Here is a 12,841-nt window from a genome sequence, read left to right as displayed (position 1 = left end):
TTTTTTTTTACTTTTTTGAATACGTTATAGTTGGTTGGCCCTGTTGTTATTTATAAATAAACCTATCCATTGATTGATTATAATTTTACACCCTGCACATCACCTTTGATTTATATAGTCTCAATAAAATTTATAACATTATTTGTGATCATTTTGGTGCTGTTTTCTGGGTATTTTGTCAGTGGTTCTTTACAATAAGTTTACGATTCATCACAGCACAGAACAGATGCACAGAGCACACAGCTCTTCCCTCATTTACATTGCAGCAGGTAGGCTAGTAAACAAAACTGGGGGCATGTGGAGCAGATTTTAACTCCTTAATTTCTGAATTGTTAAAATCAGCACATGTATACTTTATATTTCGTTGACAAATACTATGTGCTGAAGGATTTTAGATTTTAAACAGATATATAACTTAATATATAATATAAGGGCTTATTGAGGAATCTAGCAGACCTCTCAACACCCCACTATCTTTTGTCCAAGATTAATATGTACCTACATCTTGGGTGGAATTGACCTAAAAAATTCTACTGCTTGGACCAGTCAGCTTTGCTTTATGCAATAAATGTCACCAAAGACCCCGCATAGTAAAAAAAAAAAAAAAAGAGTACAGTACTGAAATAAGAGTGGGATATTTTGAAGTATTGATACTCTTTAATCATAATAGGTGTAACGGTTGGTGTCGGCACACAGAGAGTATCTGTTCATTGATGATCTGCAGTATCACCAACAATACAGATGTATACCTGATTATTAGTGATCTGCAGAATCACCAATAATACAAGTATGGCTAACCTCTGGACACCTAATAAAGTGTAAGTGTTTGGGTGCAACCTTAACTTTAATAGTTTGAAGAAACCTCACCAGAGGGGCTGGTGAGGTACTATCAGTACACGAAGCGTGCACTAGCGTACAAGCTCCAGCAAGCTGGAGAAACAATACTGAAGAGGCTGAATCTCCCGAGGAGCGGGTGATTTAGAATATACTGCAGGCAAATGAACACCCGAGGGGCAGGTGAGTCAAACTATACTGCAGCCTAAGAGATACAGTAATACTAAAATGACAGATTCCTAGTGAGCAGGTAATTAAGGATTAACTATAGCCTAGCAGAGTTGCTAAACCAGCGGAGCTGGCGCAGTACACACCTCACCAGTGGCGAGGGCCCACTGGCGAGTAGAATGGTCAGGCAGGCAAGGGTCGGCAACAGAGAGGTACGTATCGATACAAAATCGTGAGACAAGAGAGTAAACGGTAATCAGGCAGAGGTTCAGCAACAGGTAGGCAGATAGGCGAAAGTACAGGATCAGAAGGCAGGATCAGAGTCAGAAGTAATAGCTAAGAGTCATACACAGGAGATCAATACAGTAAACAATATCCTAGTCTGGGTGTGAACTCCTTGGAATCAACACCCGGGAACTAGTCTACAAAAAACAAATAGCAAGACAGTAATATCCTAGACTAGGTGTGAAATCCTTAGTATCAACACCAGGGAACTAGCCTAAGGTCTGAGCGCTAACACGCAAGTATTCATGACAACAGACAATCCAATACTGAAGCCCGGAGGCTTATGAAGCAGAGGAGACCCCACTGGCCCACCCCTCCAGGATCAGCCAATCCTGGGCGCCGTAGGACTCCTCTGATGTCAGCTGAACAGCCGGTCAGCTGACGCCTCTCCTCCCAAAATAAAGGTCCTGTCTGTGCACGCGCCCGCGCAAGACAGCGACTCTGTGTGCAGAAGAAAGCCCCGTCCTCGGCGTCTTACACGCCGAGAAGACGGGCAGGGGCACAGAAACGGCTGCGGCGGCGGAAGCGTTCGCCGCAGCCGACGCCCCCCAGGTCACCTCCGTGGAGGCAGCTGCAGCGGCGGCGGCGGCGCTCGCCGCAGCTGCTATTGCAATAGGATTATATTTGTTTTCTCCACTTTTGCACCAAAAATAACAAATAGTGTACTTCGCTGATCACAAACTGCTGAGGAATATTTTGCACTCTTTCATGTAGTATTTACACAAACAGATTTTTCTTTTAACCAGCATGGTAATTTCAATATGATGGATAGATTTTATTCCTAAACATTTAGAAAAAAACTTCTACAGTATGTATCAGACCACGTTCACAACGGTGCGTTGTGGTGCCACATAACTAGTGCTTTCTAAACTTGCCGCACACTAATGCACCACTTATAGCAATATTAACATTGCGGCGGGTGCGTTGCGGTATAACGGCGTACGGCATTGCAACGCAATGAGTGCAGTGCATTACTGCAAAACACGCATACTTGTTAACAGTTACAGTGAAGCAAGTTATACACAGTTCACATATTGTCATTTGTGTGTCTATTTCGCTGCAGAGCTTGCAATTGCTTGTGAACGCAAACTCTTTCTACTCGGGAAGAGATGGGAGGGGGCTGCTAAATCAATTCCTGGCTGACAAACCCAACTTATTATTTAGCAAGATACATGTTATTTAGCAAGATATAGCAGAAAATCCTTTTGCTCTATCATTGGTTAGCTGGGTCACATGATGTTTCTACCATCATGTTAGGGCTTGTTTACACTAAGAGCGATTTCGCTCTTTTTTTTAGCGCTGGCGATTTTTAAAAATCACCATAAAAGCGCTAGTGCAGTGGTCACTTATGTGAGAGGTCTCACATAAGCAATGAGCTTTCTATCCAATCACAAACACGGCTCCTGCACCATTTTCTGAGCATTTGCGATTCAATAGAAAGTATAGGGAAATCGCAAAGCACTTGAGAAAGCATTTTGAATTGTGATTTTCTTAGCACTTTCATGAATAAATAAATTGTATTTATTAATTTCCAGGTCAATAAGTTCACTTTCTGACTGATGTTAGGAAGTGAAAAAAATCATTGCTGCACAAGAGTGCTTAGAAAATCGCTTCGAAAAAAGCTTTTCTAAGCGAAAATCACTCACAAAGCACTTGGAAAAGTGCTTCAAAAATAGCCCTATAAATTGCTTAGCGCTTGCGATAGAGCTGGCGATTTATAATGTGAACTAGGCCCCTTTCACACTCACAGACTACAAATGCGAACAGAATTCAAACGCGATTTGCATGTTTTCAAATTTGCATTTGCTGCTCAGCTATTGCAAATTTTCTGCAGAAAGTAATTCGGCAGGCTTTTCTGCTCATGTAACTTATCTTCACTGGTATGCATGAAAAATTAGCATTTTCAATATTTACATAATAACACGAACGGAAAAAAGATTCGGAACTGAAAAGGTACACCATGTAGAATCACAAAAAGTAAAAAATAGCAGAAAATGCAGCCACAAATAGCAGGCATTTGTGTGAAGGCTGCATAACTCTAAAGAGCCAATTTAGGAAGCTAACACATTGACCTGACCAAGAGGAACATTGCTACCAGTTACAACACTGCTCTTCAGTCACCAGTGGTGTAGTACTGTTGAGAAATGGGACGTTATAAGTATTTGCAGCTATATTCACAAGAGTGGATTGCAGTTCCCTGCAACCACTGTGTAAGTCAGCAAGAAATTAACCACCTCCCAATTAGTTTTCCATGCCTTGCCGGAAGCTGGATGGTCGCTCTCCTGGGTTTGTAATTTGTATGCAAAAAAACAAAAGAAAACTATTTTGTGTTTTGAATAACTTTTCTAGAACTACTTGTGTTTTTGTCGTAGTGGTTCCCCACAACCTGACTGGATACCTTTGCTTTATTATTTTTTAAAATCCAATACCATTGATCCCTGATTGTCCATACATTATGGCCTGATAATGGGTAGATAAGCTTCATGCCAGTTGGAGCCCAAGTATTGGGGTAGAATGGGATGATTTGCATGGCTCTGCCCAGCAAGCTGAACTTACAGATGAATGCCCTGATTTTTGAGCATGTACTAGAAGTGATGTCATGGGAATATCTTCAGTTCTAGGAAGTAAATGCTGCACTTTACATTAAGATGTTGTAAGCAGTGCTGATACTCATTATCACTGGCATATATCTGGCATTTCTGCACTAAGAAGAGTGTTCTCCACATAAGGATCAGTTTGGTCTGATTTAGAAATTTGAAAAATCCCCCCATCCTCCCATGAAATTTAGTGAATTTCCTTTACAATTGATTTTGAAATTCATAGCCTAGGCATTTGCTAATCTGTTATTCTAAGGTACAGAGGATGCAAATAGATACGTTTTTAGAAACATGATGTGTAAGAATGCTGTTCTAGGTTTACACAATATGCAACCTATATATAACCCAACTTCCACATTTCATTAGAACTAAAAAAATATGATGTGCAATGACCGGATCCAGCGCTCTCTAAACTACATACTGACAAAAGCTATTTGTTGAACTCCTTAAAGGCTATAAAAAGTAACACCTTGCTATGTTAATTTTCTGTTCCGGGCCATTGATCAGAACATATTTGTGTTCTTTGGAATCTCACTATCAGTTCTATCTGGTTTTATACATATCCAACATACCGATATATAATTAGAAGCAACCAACATAAACTTATGAGAACACAATACATTGTTTGGAAGTTTACAGTTGAGTCATAGGACATGGATGGTGGCTTTGCAATGTTGATTCAAAGCAGTTATTTCTGCTGTTGGAATTAGATGGTTGGAAATCCACTACAAAAGTGTGTTATTTATAGCTTTGCTGTGTACTGTATGTTGTAAAATGTAGAAAACAGCTATGCTAAGGTCAGATAATACATTCATGCCCTCAGCCTGAGCTTTATGTAATTCAGAGAAGCCATGAGGGCAGACCAATAGGTCTTAGGCCTAGAATAGTTAAAATATTTTATATCAATAGACGTTTCATTTGTTGCTAGGTTATATTTTATATGCTCATTTTGTAACCCAAATTTTTTTTTTTTATTTGCAAGAAGCTGAACGGGAGTAAGCAAGAACAGCTATGGCAGTCTCGCAAGCATTTCCTTGAATATCTGGAGGTTCCGCAAATTTTTTATGAACTAGGTTCGCAAATTGCATTGAAGTCTCAATAGCGCCATTTTAGCGGGGAACAGTAAAGCGCCCTTACATGCTATTATCACCAACAAGGTAAAACATTTTTTCAAAAAGACCTTGTAGTTTTTGAGAAAATTGATTTTAAAGTTACCCATTGGTAATTAAAATGTACATATATCCCCATAAACAACAGTGAATTTCATAGGAAAACCCTGGGGCAAGTTGCAGTGCTTTTCCTGGGATCAATGTGCAGTCGCAGTACTGATGTATAAGGATGCCTGGCAAATAGGGATGGTCAACAAGCTGTAAATAATTTCGCTTTGCATTTATCTTTCATGCAAATGTTACACAACTTGAAATTAGCCAAAAAAATGACAGGAAGTTATTCAGATTCATCCAATTTCAAACTACATATAATTTACATGAAATTTGAAAAATGATTTGCATCTCATTGCTCATCTCTACTGGCAAATATGCCAATTATTTGCAAAAAAAAAAAAAAATGACATGGAGTCCCCCTCTCCCAAGCCTCTTTAACCCTTAGTCACCCATGCAAGCTGCCATAGCCTGAAATCAGAATTCAGAGCCAAGACCGTGTCGGGCTCTGCACCCTGATCCATACCAGCCCGCTAGGTCCATGAGAAGGGGTGGCTCTGGAAGATGAGCAGCAGAGCCTCCCCATCTCCCCAAAAGTCCTTGTCTATACCATGGGCAACAGGCTCATCCCCACCTCCAGTGCCTAGGAAAATGGGGAGGGTAACTAGGCCTGGGGGATTATGAGATTTTGAGGTCCCCACTAACTAGGGAATCACACACCTGAAACAAGCATGAATCTAATGTTGTCAAAGTTGTCAGAAACATCTGCTCTGAATGCTAGTTCAGTGTCTATGGCTCAAAGAATTAGAGGCAAAGGAGCCGCATTATAGCCAGGCAATATGCATTGTTTAAAAGGAAATAAATATGCCATGTACTCTCTGTGCATAGCAATTTCACTGCTGTGCAGAGCGCTCCTGGCTGCGGAAGCACGAACAGGGTGCGCACTGCTCGGGGCTTTGCATGCACAGTCAGGGCAGCCATCAGGGGGGTACAAGAGGGACAGTAGTATGGGGCCCAGGAAGGGTCTGGGGCCCAAACAGTGGAAGTGCCACTCGAGCCTCTGCTGGCAATTATTCTACCATGGCATAACAGGAGTTGTGTGGTCATCTCCCTCTTCCCTGCTGCGTGATCGGTGAACACGCATCAATGCAAGGGGAGGGTATTATGGGCGACAGGTAAGTTGCTTTGTCTGCCCCCACAAAATCTACCTATCAGATTGTTATTTGGGGTGAGGGGGGGCCCTGTAGGTTTGGCAAGTATGGGGCCCAGAAAATTGTGATGGCGGCCCTGTGCGCAGTAGCCGGTAACTTGCGGCGACAGGCCAGCTTTGCAGGGGTCGCCGCTGCAGGCTTGAGGGAATGAAGAGGACGTTGTGTGCACAGGATGACTCCAGGGGACAGCAAGAAGCCCCAGGTAAATTAACCACTTAAGCCCACAGGGTTGACATTTTTTTGCATCTGAGCAACTTCCACCTCCCATTCATTTTCCAATAACTTTATCACTACTCATCACAATGAATGGATCTATATCTTGTTTTTTCCACCACCAATTAGGCTTTTTGTGGGTGATACACTTTGCTGAAAATTAATTTATTCTCAATCCATTTTAACAGGAATATTAAGAAAGAAATGGAAAAAAAAATCATTATCAGCTTTTGGCCAATATAGTTTGAAATTCATACATGCTACCATAATTAAAACCCATGTACTTTATTTGCCAATTTGTCCTGCTTATTACACCATATAAATGATGTCCCTATCACAATGTATGGCGCCGATATTTTATTTGGAAATAAAGGTGCAATTTTTCAATTTGCGTCCATCACTATTTACAAGCCCATAATTTAAAAAAAATATATTCATATACTCCTTTGACATGCATATTTATAAAGTTCAGACCCTTGGGTAACTATTTATGTTTTTTTTTATTATTGTACATTTTTTTTTTTTTTTTTTTTATTAAATATTGTATGTGGGTAATTAGTGGTGTGGGAGGTAAACAGTAATTTTTAATGTAAAAAGTGTGCATGTATAATGTAACATGCATGTGGGTGTAGTTTTACTATTTGGCCACAAGATGGCCGCAGTCAAATAGTCCTGGGAGCGATCGAGCTCGCTCCCAGGAAGAAGAAAGAAGACCTGGAACTTTTTTGCACGCAGAAAAGCTGCAGCGTCTGGAGAGACGCTGTCGGCTTTTCTCCGGGGGGATGCGATCGGTGAAAGGGATCTATAATCCCTTTCACTGATCGCTGGGTAAACGGCAGGTAGCGGGAGCGCGCACGGGGGGGCCCGCGGGAGTGCGCGCCACCCGCGGGAGTGCGCGCAGCCTAACTGGACGAAAAATCTCGTCCAGTTAGGCTTAAGTGGTTAAAATCATTTTTTTCCCCTGCCTTAAGTATTCCTTTAAGTAGCATTTGTTGTACGCCATTGAACAGAGAGCTGAGGGCTGTCCCTAAATTGCCAGTAAAGTTATAACAAATGTATTAAGAAAGCCTTTAACCCTGTATTCTCATGGTACCTCATGGTACTCCCACTGTACACTTATTAGCATTAAACCATGGCCTCAATTCTGGTAAGGTTATCAAACAAATTACCTCATGTGGGGTATTTTACCTCATGAGGTAATGACATTTAGCAATTCTGGTAGGTTTTAGTCCTGTTTTACCTCATGAGGTAAATTTTGAGGTACTAATGGCTATTTTCATGGAAATTTGGGGGCATGTTAGCACATAATTTAACAATCAGTTTAAGACCTGCCTGTACCTGGAAGTAAAGTCAATTTGTATGCATTTTGCAGTTTTTAGTAGAGTTCCTATTGCTGTTTTAGTGTCATTCCTATTCTGGCTGTGTAATAGAAAAGAATAGTAGAAATAAAACTCCACATATATACTGGATTTTTTTTTATAAGGGATGCCTATAAATATACTTTTCATAGGTTGCTACATAATCAAATACAACCTCCCCCTTAAAAAAAACATCTTCCAAAGACTATCCTAACTTATGGAAGAAAATTAAACACTACTATTATGTTTTTACTGCATGCTTACTGCTGAAATACCTCATGTTTTACCTCACTTTATGCATTTACCTCATGTTTTACCTCATGTTAAGAAATGGAGAAAAATCTTTCAGAATTGCTAAAAAAAGAGGAAAATACCTCACATTTTACCTCACATAGCTACCAGAATTGAGGCCATCATTGGGCTCAATTCTGGTAGGGTTATCAAACAAAATACCTCATGTGAAGTAATTTACCTCATGAGGTAATGACATTTACCAATTCTGGTAGGTTTTAGTCATGTTTTACCTCATGCGGTAAATTTTAGTCATGAATTACCTCATGCGGTAAATTATTAGGTAATTTCTGCAGTACTTTACCTCAAATCAGAATTCTTATGAGGAAAAGGGGGCATGTTAGCACAAAATTTACCATTCAGTTTAAAGTGGACCCAAATTAAAAATACAAGATTTTAGAAATAAAATCTATTTTCTAAATTATAATAATAAATAGCAGCCTTTTTTCAGCTGCATGATGACAAATATAAAATATTTTACATTTAATGGAGGAACCCCTCCTTTCCTTACAAATTGCCGGGATTTTTCCGGCAAACTGGTGGAGTAGATGGTTTCCGGCAATGGAGGAATTGCAAATGGCTGCCCCCAGTATAACTCTAGCTATGAAAAGAGAAGGGTGAAAAGCATGCACTGAAATGATCATAGGTTTGAAGGAGTGTTTATTTATCTTTGTATGTGTCAGCGTGGTGCAACTAAATATTTTTAATTAAAAAATTGTTTGGTTTGGGTCCGCTTTAAGACCTGCCTGTACCTGGACTTATCCTCATTTCTGTAAGAAGTCATAGATGAAAATGAGAGAGTGAGGTCAGTGTTAGGGATGATCAACGAGATGCATTTTTTCCAAGTTGATACAAGTTTTTGCACATATATAAATATGCAGCTTGAAAATGGACCAATCATTTTAAACCCAGGTTGAAGTTGATTGGTCCATTTTCAAACTGTATACATTTGCATAAAAATTTGCATCAATTTGCATCAACTCGGTAAAATTTTTATCTCATTGATCATCCCTAGTGAGTGTGCTGAGCGTGTGGGCCTGAAATGAGAGTGAGTGTGCTGAGAGTGTGGGTCTGAAGTTAGACTGAGTGTTGAGAGTGAGGGGCTAAGGTTGGAGTGAGTTGTCCCAGTATTGGTTAACCAACCATAGGTGCCATAGTATAGGTAGGTAGGTTAGTTATAGGCACCACAGTACAGGAAGGTAGGTCAGCTATAGGTGCCACAGTAGAGGTAGGTCTGCTATAGGTGTCACAGTATAGGTTAACATGCTATAAGTGTCCCCATTATAGGTAAAAATGCGTACTTATATTTTTAAACCCCCGCCTTCCTCCATCCCAGTTTCCCACCCCCTCCTTCTCGTCCCCCCCCCCCCCCTCCCGATTCCTCGATGGGAGATGAGCATGGAGAGTATTACTCACCATGGGTATTTTCAGCGATGACCATGCATCCTCCCTCATCGTACAGTTTCAGGCTGTCGTTCACAGTGCTGGGGACGCGGCTTGATGACGTATGTATATAGTCAGATCCCCCTGTATATAGCAAGCATTTATAGCAATACCCCCCCCCCCCCGTAAATAGCCAGTATATACTGTATAGCCAGTCCCCCATATATAGCCAATATATATATAGTGCAAACCCCCCCCCCCTGTAAATAGCAAGCGTTTATAGCAATATTCCCCCTGTAAATTGGCAGTGTATATAGCCAGTCTGCCCATATATAGTCTATATGTATAGCGCAAACCCCCTGTATACAACAAGCATTTATAGCAATATTCCCCCTCTGAATAGCCAGTGTATATAGCCAGTCCCTCCCCCCCCCCCCCACATATAGCCAATATATATAGTCCAAGTATATTATAAGAAAAACAAATAAAAGTGCTCCAATTCCACATATCCACCCTATACCCCCCCCCCCCCCCCTATCGTCCCGCCCTGCCCCGCACACTCCCTCCCGACGCTCAGCCACTATTTAAATACAATAACTAACAGTGCTCCAATTCCTAAAGCCACCCGCTGCCAGCCCCCCCCCCCCCCGCTCGATCCCCCTGCGTGCTGTGAGATGGGCATCCATAGTACTACTCACCGTCGTGGCTCTCTCCAGCGTTAATCACGCACCCTCCTCCTCTGTACAGCTCCGGGCTACTGTTCCCCATACTAGGGATGCAGCCTGGAGCTGTACAGTAGAGTAGGAGGGTGCGTGATCACTGCTGGAGAGAACCATGACGGTGAGTAGTACTATGGATGCCCATCTCACAGCACGCAGGGGGATCGAGCAGGTGGGGGGTTAGAGTGGCAGCGGGCAGCTTTAGGAATCGGAGCACTTGTGGTTGTTTTAATTAAATAGTGGCTGGGCGTCTGGAGGGAATGTGTGGGGGTGCGAAATTAAAACACTTAGTGGCTGTGCGTCGGGAGGGAATTTTCCCAACTATTATTTTTATGCGGCAAACCCCTACCAAAATTGAGCCCATTGCAAGAACCTGGAAATTCTTATAAGTGAAAATAATATTATTCATAAAAATACTTTTGGTAGAAATCTTGAGATGCCTACACCTACATATGAAGGCTAGCAGAGGAGTTCAGTCAGTGTTGTGTCCAGTCACATAAATCATATATGTGTACACTGTACAGTCATGAGCACATTTTAGGCAGCACAGCGTGCAGCTTTAGATCAACGCATTAGGGCTTAACCTCAGCTACTCTACAGTGTATTCCCTGAAACAGCAAATAACAAACTGATGACAACAGGCTAATTAAAACAATATAAGAGTTTTTGGGAACAGCAGTAAATTACGATTCCAAGAAAGTTTTCCTGGCTTCGGTTAGAGCACACTCATGTGTAATTGTGCCAGAATGAATTGATTTTGCAAGACAATATTCTGCTTCTAGTGTGCCAAAGATGTTAATCGGTCTTGGCCCTTTGTTAACCTCTGAAGGAGTTCTACATACTTGAACTAATAGAACACCAGAAATAGATGTATTGCAGTCTAGTAAATTCATATAATGACAAACTTTGCTTTCCAACCTTTGCTTCTTAAAAAGCATTTATACATCGTTTGTGAGCTCTAAATCCTTAGGTATTATAAATTTAACTGTACTTAGTTCAATCAAATGTTCAGATTCTTTCCAAACAATGCTTTTATGTTTTAGTGCTTGTTGTTTATTCAGACATTTTAGGAGTCCATTCTGGGTCTATTCACAACAGATAGCACATGTGACAGCATGTTACCTGACAATATGTTACTATTTATATCTATGATGGGAAAGCAAAAGGTGGCATACCTCAGTGAAGACACAAAAATTGGATAGGAAAAAATGTTATTTGCACTTAAGGAAACGCGTTTCGTGAGTTCTTACATCTCACTTCATCAGGCCAAAATTCAGTGCCTAAGCTATCAATGCAGAGTGTACTCAATACAGTAGTACAATATTCTTTGTATTGATATTTTAGGCACTGAATTTTGGCCTGATGAAGTGAGATGTAAGAACTCTCAAAACGTGTTGCCCTAAATGCAAATAAGCATTTTCCTTATCCAATTGTTGTATTTTCATAGAGGTAAGCTACCGCTTGCTTTTTTATTGTAGATATTAATGTATTTTTTCATGCCCGAGTACCTGTTACTACCATTGTGCTATTTTTTTCTCCTTTGAAGGAAGGCTGTTGGTAAGCTCCCTGCAGCTGGTAGACACCAAACCTATTTTCAAGAAAGAGCAACCAAAGTACAGAGAAGTCCCCTGTGTTTGTCTGGAGACAGTTATTCTATAAAAGCCTTATTGGTTGGTTGCCCAATATATCAACCTTCATATGTGAGTACCCACCTCTTCCACCCGACTTCTTCGAACTAATTGTATGTACTGCACTATTCAGGCTCCTGTTGTCCGTGTTTTGTTTTCAATGTATTATCCCTGTATCCCTCAAGTGTGCCTTACCTATCAATACATGCACTGCCATGCATTGTGATCTGGGCCATTCAATGTAAGGAACAAAGACTGTGCATCCCATCTCACAGAAATGATTTTCAGTATTCCAAATTACATTAACTTGGTGTGAGTAAGCTGTGCAAAAAAATAAGTGGAAAGGCCTAGCAAAAGCATGTCAAGCATTTTTTCCAGATGCCCTGCATTAGTCAGCAATAAGGCCAGTCAATGAGATGATAATTGTAGCTTGCATGCAGACATAGTGATATTTCTATGTAGATTGTAATTGGACTAATCAAATGCACGTCCTGACTGTTTTGATTGGATGAATTTTAATCTGCATATAGTTGGCATAGAATTATGAGCATCTCCCAGCACATGTCTAGCCAATAGTGCACCTAATGTTGCAAACGCCCTACCTGCAAAACATTTATGGCTGTTCTGTAAACATGTACATAGCAAAAAAATGTTTTCTATAAAGTAGTATGGACCTTCATAGGGGTGAATTGTGGTAAAGACATTTGTATTTTGCAGGATGGCGTGCTGTTCAGCTGAGTTACCCTCTTGCCCTGCAGTGCTAGACTGCTCTGTTTGATTTCCACAAAGGAGAAAAACCTGCATATAGTTTGTATCTTTTCCATTTAATTGTTCAGGCTGTACCATGTGCTATGCAAATACATTCCAGAAGGGTAAAGGAGGATGATAGATGAAGGAGCTAAGTAGGTGGAAAGGAAATTACAGTAAAACAGAGCAACTGTCTAGCACAGGCAAAAATGTTTAAGCTATAAAATGAAATAAGGACTCTGAATGC

The 12,841-nt window shown here is 40.8% G+C and overlaps 1 long non-coding RNA gene across 1 annotated transcript in view; it reads left to right on the top strand.

The window, feature by feature from the left end:
- The window catches only part of LOC137517645 (uncharacterized), a 35,373-nt gene extending 23,470 nt beyond the window's left edge, over positions 1–11,903 (top strand). The window contains exons 4-5 of the long non-coding RNA XR_011020607.1: positions 4,867–5,041; positions 11,766–11,903. This is a non-coding gene — a long non-coding RNA (uncharacterized lncRNA). The remainder of the gene's footprint in view (positions 1–4,866; positions 5,042–11,765) is intronic.
- The last annotated feature ends 938 nt before the right edge of the window (positions 11,904–12,841 follow it).

Source organism: Hyperolius riggenbachi, chromosome 5, assembly GCF_040937935.1.
Source record: "Hyperolius riggenbachi isolate aHypRig1 chromosome 5, aHypRig1.pri, whole genome shotgun sequence".
Taxonomy (NCBI): Eukaryota; Metazoa; Chordata; class Amphibia; order Anura; family Hyperoliidae; genus Hyperolius; species Hyperolius riggenbachi.
The sequence above is the reverse complement of the archived record's forward strand: the minus strand, read 5'-3'. Positions and strand labels throughout refer to the sequence as shown.